Source organism: Triturus cristatus, chromosome 2_2 (genome assembly GCF_964204655.1).
Source record: "Triturus cristatus chromosome 2_2, aTriCri1.1, whole genome shotgun sequence".
Classification (NCBI taxonomy): domain Eukaryota; kingdom Metazoa; phylum Chordata; class Amphibia; order Caudata; family Salamandridae; genus Triturus; species Triturus cristatus.
This window is the reverse complement of record NC_140582.1, coordinates 513,922,519-513,931,058: the sequence shown is the minus strand read 5'-3', so window position 1 is coordinate 513,931,058 and position 8,540 is coordinate 513,922,519.

Here is an 8,540-nt window from a genome sequence, read left to right as displayed (position 1 = left end):
AAATATCAACTTAACTTGCTGTTGAGCAGTGAAGAATGATGAGGAGTGAAAAGTGAAGAGGGACCAAGTTGAGACTGGGCAGCAAACAGTGAAGGACTTGTGAACGTGGACTTTTTCCTATATCCCTGGTGTTCATGGGAAAAATAGTTTTTTGTTGTGTTTAGAAATGGCTCTAGATAGAATAAAGCGAAGGAAGAAGGCATAATCTGAGCCTGCGGTACCGACATAAAATTGGGCTGTTTATTTGCTTAAAATCTTAACCTATATATTGATTTTTGCAGATAAAACTGTTTAATGGCTGAACACTGGGTTTGTACATGAGCGTTTCAAAAAGACAGCCTGCAGTGATATTTCTGGACGGCATCGGACAAATATCCCAATCTTATAGATCTCTTATGCCCACTCCTGAAGTTCTGACTGCCCACAAAACTCAATCCTTGGTAAATACTTTCACAATATTCGGAGGGCAGCCTAATTTCCTTATTCACGTTGAACTTTCTAATTCCAATTGCATGTATCTGTAGTCACTCTTATGTTTTCAATTACTTTCCATATCTCGTTTTTCAATTAATTTTCAGACATTGGTGTCTTTTTTCATAAAGTTCTTTTTTTATTAAGTAACCAATTCTATCACAATTAAAACAGACCCAGCCAACACGTTTCATCCCTTATAGGGACTTCATCAGGGCAGTTTGATTTTTCCTCCTTTTCAAAATTCTTCTTTTCCATTAACTCCCTGTTTAAATGTCTGGGCTCCTTTCGAGCAGCCTTTCGGTGTGTGTGTCCTAGTCCTGTCCGATCGATCCCTCTCTAACAATGGCCTTTGCCGTAAATTATACCATGGTAGCTGAGTGTTGCCCCATCTTGAATACTTAAAGCCATGAAGGAGGAAGCTTGTAAGTAAGAAATGGTTGTTTACTTCCTTCTTGGTCATATGATGTCTGTGAGAGGTGGCCTCATGCTTTATGGACTGTGTATTCCCATGAAAGTGAACACATACTGCTTCTGTGGGTAACTACATCAATGAAACTACTTCAACATCTGCTACTTCATCAGACACTACAGCGATAAAACTAGGCAATACAATAAATTAAGCATATGGGGGTTTTAGGAACTAAATCTTCTAAAAAATTTTTTTAAAAAGATTAGTTTTTACAGTATACAACACATCAACATGAACAAGGGCATTTTTGTGATATATTTTTCTGTGGTACTCCGAAATAGCAATGATAGCCATAAATCACAGTACCAGAAAGGCCCACATCATGTCCACAGTAATAAACATCTTATGCTTACTAAAAGAGCCATGCAAGCACTTATGTTCTGAACTGCTGCCTGGTTCGATGATAAGCAATGGGGGTGGAGGGGTCGCATGGAGCGGCAAAGTATTTAGGTATAAGAAAGGTGAAGGGGACCTAGGGGAAGGTATCTCTCAAGCAGAGCCTGGTCTGTTCTGATTAGATGTAGGGAGCCACACATGGAGTGTCACTTCTTTTTTTTGATAATCAACTTTATTGATTATTAGAAAACAAATAAAAGTTAGCACTGACAGCACAATATACAGGTTTGCATGTAGGACATAATGGGGGTATTGGTAGTGAAATAATACAGTAAGCACAATGATCAAGCACTTTACATGGTGAAAGTAAGCAGTTTGTCGAAGACAAGAGTCCATCCTTACAGACCCCGCTAACTCATTTGATCTGTCCACTTATCCCACACTCTTAGGTACTTGGCTGGGCAACCCCTGGACTCAAATAAGGGTTTCTCTTATGTGGCGCACCAGTCCACCCCTCGGCGCCATCTATTGTGGGGGGAGGTCAGGTTGCGTCCAGGCCATGGCAATTTTCCGTTTGGCCACCATGATGGCTGTCCCCAGGAATATTTTTTTTATTTTTATTATATTAAAGTTTTATTGCAACTGAAGAACAGAAACAAAGAAAAACAATACAATATAAAGGCATCACATACAACAACTTCGAAAATATGACTGTGTAGTAACATTGCACATAATGTAATGGAACATGAGATAAATCAGTCTTGAGAGCGGATAGAGCATTTTTGCGGGATAATTATGCCAAAGAAACCAGAAAAAAAGTGTAGTTACACACACAATAATCAAAAGAAAAAAACACACAGTTCATATCTTATCTAAGTGAAGTGGATTCCGTGCAGTACCTTACGCAAAGCATCAATATAATACCAGTGATGGTGCCGTTAATGCGAGTATGATAGCCACCCTGTAGCCATGCAGAATACGCCTAGGGGAACAGTAAGCTATGAGATGCAACTGGGGATCCGACGGTTGTCTGCTCAGCCTGTGGGGGGAGGGGGGGATTGGCGGATTGGAAACGGCCTGTGAGGAGTTCAGTTTAAAAATGTGCAGTATATACACCAAATGTCACGAGACCTGGCGGTAGGAGGCTGGAGCGAGGCGTAAATCTCGGATTGGACGTTACAATACGCCATACTCCTGAGCCAGGCTGCCTTAGTTGGACGAGCCCTAGCTCCCCAGCTTCGCAAGTAATAGGGCAATCGCTGCGAAGCACCTATAGCACAGTTTGAGTAGGTGAACCATCCCCAGCAGGCCCAATTCAGGAGAGGGTTCCAAGGGCGTTTCTATGATTTGAGCCAGCACAGCAAACACCTCCTGCCAGTAGGGGAGAACGTGGGGGCAGGACTAGGACATGTGAGCGAAGTCGGCATTCAGGGCATTGCACTTGGGGCAGTTCGCTGGTTTAGAAGAGTCAGATTTAGCCAGCTGGGCAGGAGTCACATAAATTCTATGAATGAATTTAAAATTGAGTAATTTGTGTCTATGATTAGGGGATACCTTGTGAGTTTGCCCCAAGCAGTGGGCCCATTCTTTGTCAGTCAGAGGACGACGATATCAGATTCTCACCGTTGACGTGCCCCGCTGTCCCGCCCCGCCCAGAGCGCTGTGCATGCCTTATATAGTTTAGTGACCAAATTAGATCCTGTATCATCAGCTATGAGGAGGGTGAGCGGGGGAAGTCTTCATAAGGGGCAGGATATTTAGAGAATGTAGCGCAGAGCGTCCTGTGAAGTCGAGCCACATTAAGAGAATCCACCCCAGTGAGCCCAGGAAGTTGCGTTAAGTCGGACAGTTTACATGCCCGACCGTCCGGGAAGAGGGATCCGAAGGTGTCACGCCCCAGTTTGGTATAAGTTATAAGCACCCCTCTAACAGTGGTTAGGGGTAAAAAGGGGTTATTGGCAAGTGGGAGCGCGGGCGATTAGTGGGGACCAGACCCGTACAAGCGATTTAGTTTGCGCCAAGCCCAACACGTAGTTGCCAGAGGCTGAATGTCGTGCGCATCAAGGGGGACTCCCTTTGGGAGTAGGGACGCCAAGTGCGTCGGAGCAGCCAGCTCCTTGTCTGTTTTTGTGTATCGTATTCTGGCGTCAGGATGAAATCCCCAGGAATAGTTTCTCTGCACGGGACCCGTCTAGACCATCCATAATGCCCAGGAGGAGGCGCATAGGATCATGAGGTACATGCCAGCCCAAGATGTGTGTGAGTTCGGATTCTATTTTGTCCCAGTATTTTATGAGGCGGGGTAAGACCAGACCACATGGTAGAAGTTGGCTGGTTGGTGCCTGCAGTGTGTGCATTCAGACTAGGTGCGCAGCCCTGCTCTATGTAGTCGCTCTGGGGTAAGGTATGCAGTGTGAAGGTAATGGATCTGGATGAGTTGGAGTCTGGCAGAGGTAGTGACAGTTTTGGGAGCCATAAGGGCATCTCACCAGTCCTCATCCTCAAGGGGGCCCAGCCAACCCTCCCAGCAAACTCTAAGCGGATCCAGAGATGTGGGCCTGTTGTTTGTGAGGGTGTGGTATATGCGTGATATGCCTCCCTTCCCAAAATTTCCCATCATGACATGTGCTTCCGGTGGACTGAAATCGGGGAGTGTGGTACCCGTCGAGATGTGTGTGCTCAGGGCGTGTCACATCTGTAAGTATCTGTAGAATTGTGAGGCATGTAAGGAGAAGCGGTTCTGTAGGACCTGAAAAGTCCATATATGGTCTCCTGCCCTCACGTTGCCCATATTGGAGATGCCAATGTAGTCCCAGTGTTTAAACCCTCGTAGCGCCGCCACTTCGGTGAGCCACGTGCCCTGCCAGAGTGGCGTTTGTTGGGTCAGTTTGGATTCCCATTTTGTATGACGCAAGGCCGAACGCCAGGCCAGGAAAACTGTTCGGGTCACCGCGTCTTAGGAATGGGGGAGCCGTACATAAGAGCTTAGATTTGAGGGAAGTCCATGTCTCGAAGTTCAGTTAAAAAGCTGGATTGGACCATCCCCCGGTGAACCAATCATGAAGGACAAGCTACCTAGGTAGAGGTCCGTCATGCCCATGCCACTGTCGAAGGACGGAATGCAGCAGCGGTCAAGAGACATCCGTGGCCTTCCCATTCCCCACAGGAACCGTGTGATAATGGCGTCGATCTCTCGGAACCATCTTCGGGGATAGTGGAAGGGAGTATTTTGAATAATATATAGGAACCGAGGGAGGATCATCATCTTAAATAATGCCACCCTTCCAAGCGGGTTAAGTTGTAAGGTTTGCCAACAATTAAGGTCTTCCCTAGTCTTTTTAAGAAGTGGAGTAACATTTGGTGCCATTCTAATTCAGGGAGTAGAGCAACCCATATGCCCAGATATTTAAACGACTTTCGCCTAATGGGTATGCTAGTTTGCTAGTCGAAACATTCCCTAGAGGGATGGAGAGGCACAAGGGTTGTTTTGGCTTGGTCCAGCCGAAGGCCCGAGACCTTTTCGAAGGCTTGAAGGGATTGGAGACATCTGGGGCCAGAGCGGGTCGGCGAGGAAAAGCAGGACGTCGTCCGCGTATAGTACGATTTTATCCACATGATGGTTTCCCCATGTCCAGCCCTGAATCAAATCATCCGTGCATATGAGACACGCCAGGGGCTCCATTGCCAGAGCAAAAAGGAACGGGGAGAGGGGGGCAGCCCTGCCTCGTACCCCTCGGGATTGAGAATATCTCAGAGAGGGTTCCATTAATCAGCACTCTGGCTCCAGGGTTAGAGTATAGGACTCGAACGAAGAGCCGGAACTGTCGACCCCTGCCCATTATTGTAAGCACCTCGTCGAGGTAAAGCCAGTCCACCGTATCAAAGGCCTTCTCGAAATCTACGAGAAGAAGCGTTAGATAGGGTGCGATTGCATGACGGTTAGCAAGCGCCAGATGGAGTCGCCTTAGGCAATGTCTGGTGGCACGAGCTGGCATGAAGCCACATTGATCCGGATCGATCAGTTTGGTAAGGAGCGGGCACAAGCGCTGAGCTAAAATCAGAGCATAAATTTTGATTTTGGTGTTAATTAGGGAGGTCAGCCGGTAGTCCGCACAGGAAGATGAAGGCGGTTGGGTTTTAGGGATGACCACAATGGTGGCCATATCCATCTCTGGGGGAAAAGCCCTGACTTCCGCCATGTGTTGCAACAGAATCAAGAGATGGGGACCAGCTGCTTACGATAGGGGGCGTAGTATTCTTGAGGGAATCCATCAGGACCTGGGGTCTTCCGGGACGCCAGCTGGGAGATCGCCGCACATATCTCCTCTAGGGTGAAGGGGAGGTCCAGACTAGGTGCTTCTGAGTGTGACAAGCAGGGAATGCAGACTTGCGGAGGGTTAAGGAAGTCTGCAAGAGTACCCGCCAGCCACCGTACTGAATATAAACAAGAGTATTAACCAGCAAAAGCCTGTGCAATCTCAATTGAGGTGCGGCAAATGGTTCCTGAGGATTAACGGATCTCAGGTATTATCAGATTTGCCAAGGGATATGAGGCAGTGTGTACAGGAGTCTCCCATTTTTATCCCCCCCAGCCGTACACACGGGCGACAGATGAGCGCCACAGCAGTTTAGCTGATTCCCACAAGGTTTGTTTGATCTCCTCACGTACAGCTGCCAATTGCCTCACGTGGGCCCGTCCGGGGTTCTGGCCAGGTCAGTCTCCAGTCAGAGCGCTCACGCTTAGAGAAGGACGAAACAACTGTCTTGGGTCTGCTGCTGCGCCTGAAGGTGGATTTTGGCCACTCTCCGGATGGTAGCTTTACTAGCTTCCCAGAGGGTGCCTGGTGAAGACACTGAACCCAGATTTGCGAGGAAGTATTGCTGAAGTTCCTCCCCTGTAGTCTTGCGGAACTCCTTGTTCTGGAGGAACCATGCGTTCAATCGCTAGATATGGCGAAGTCCCTCAGGTGTCGCCTAGGTGTACGAGCCTTGCTGAGTGGTCCTAGATTCCCCGGGGAAGGATGGAGATGGTGGTCACACGTTGCCAGTCTGGGTCTGGCACAAAAATCATGTTGATACTTGCTTGGGAGTGGTGTGCGTATTGGGGGTACAAAGGTTCCAGATCCTCCATATGTCACAAAGGCCCAAGGTGGCCACCCAGCTTCTTAGCGTGGATCAACCTGGTAGAGGAGGGGGTACCTGAAGTGTCAAGGGTGGGTTGCATGACTACGTTGAAGTCCCCTCCCAGGATCATCTGTCCTTCGGGCAAAGTGGAGAAAGTGTCAGTGAGGTGCCGCAGTGTTTAGGCAAGTGTCGCGGGGGATGTATATGGATAATAGATTAAGAACATTCCCACTTAGCGTCCCTGAGAGAGTCACAAATCGCCCTTGTAGGTCTTTGGTAACGTGATAGAGAACAAATGGGAAGGTCTTTTTGAGTAGGATGGCCACTCCCTGGGAGCCCCTGCTGAAGCCCGAGTGCCACACTATCGAAACCGTAACGTGCCAGAAGGGAGCAGTGGGATCCCATGAGATGAGTCTCCTGGAGCAGGAGGACACCAGGGGAGTGTTGTTGGGCATATTTCAAGACTGCCGTGCGTTTGATAGATCAAGCAGGCCGTTCACATTCCAGGACATGACCTGGAGGGAGTTCTACCCTTGGGTTGTATGCGCCATGTGGAGCAAGTGGTGCAAGGGGTGTGCTGGGTCGCGCCCTGTGACGAGCTCAGGGTGGGAGGCGAGGCGGGTGCAACCCTCCAAAGCTGTGTCCCTTGTGCGAGGTTGTGATGTACATGTGACGTTCTCGTATTGAAGTGCTCTGTGCTGTCAGAGATGGAAAGTGTAGTATAAAACATAAATCTAAACATCGGACAATGGTCCTGATCCCTCTCATTCCCCCACCCTATACTTCTGGAACTGAAGCATCTGTCGCCCTACAATTTAGGAGAAACAAGATAAACGATAGTGTTTAGCGCAGGAGATGTGTGGTGGACCCCTTTGCTAGTGTTGGATGTAAATGCGGCATCAGCAGCGTCAAAGTTCTACAATACGACACTGTAGGGTAGATAGCTTTAAACTTCAGGTGGTGGTGAATCTCCGTGTCGCCGTTATTGTCCTTCAGAGGAATTTTCAGATTACTGGACTGCGTGAAAGGTCTGAGTCTGTGGTCTTCCGGTCTAAGGTGCCTGTGGGAATGTGTTCCCTGGAGGAGTCTTCTGCAGATCTGTTCTTTTGTTGGGGCTGGGAGCCAGAGGGGTAGGCTGTGGTCCCGGGCTCATCGTTGGGTGGGCTCAACTAACTGGGGATGTCTGTGTGACCCCTGCGGGATTGTGTGCGTCTCCTGCTTTGTTTGGGAGACAAAGGTCGCGAGGCCAGTGGACCCGAGTGTGTAGGTGAGGAGTTTTGCTGGATCCTAAGGGGGTGCTCTTCGGTCAGCCAAGTCCAGGCGGCCTGAGGGGAGTCAAAGAATTGTGTTTTGCCCTGGAAGATGACACAGAGACAGGCTGGGAAGAGGAATCTATATTAGAGACCAAGATTATGCATTTTCTGCTTGACCTCTGTATAGGAGCGTCGTTGGGTCTGCACTTTCCTGTTATAATCCGTGAACACCATGATGGTGTGATTATGGAACCCAGGATCCGTGCCTCGTGCAAAATCACAGCCTGGTCTTTGAAGTTGAGGATCCGAGCAATTCTAGGACGATGCGGGGCCCCGGGTGGTGGCTTAGGTGCAAGAGAATGATGGGGCCGCTCGATCGTGAACCAGGGAGAAAGTGTGTCCTTAGGCATCCAGGATGATAGCCACGTTTTAATGAAGGTGGCCATCTGACTCTGTCCCCTCCGGAAATCCCACCAGGCGTAGATTGTTACGACGCGATCGATTTTCGGCGTCTTCAGCTCTTTTGTGTAACTCCTTAGTGTGGAACTGTAGGTGGGCCACTTGTTCCTTCAATTGGTGGACATCGTCTTCCACTGTGGATAGGCGAGATTCAGACTCCAAGATGCGGGCCGTGGCGTTGCGCAGGTCCTGCAGGATGAGGGACATGCTGACTCGAACTTCCCCATTCTTCTCTTCCACCGATGTCTGAGATGCATTGATGGCCTGCAGGATTGCGTCCAGATTGTTACCCTGAAGAGCTAGGCCACCCGCGGCCCCTTCCGGGGGCTCGTGGTGAACTGATCCATTTTTGTTTGTGTTTGGGTGGGAGAGGACTTAGGACCTCGGTCTCTCCCCATATTTGGTGATTGAAAGGTTCTAGTATG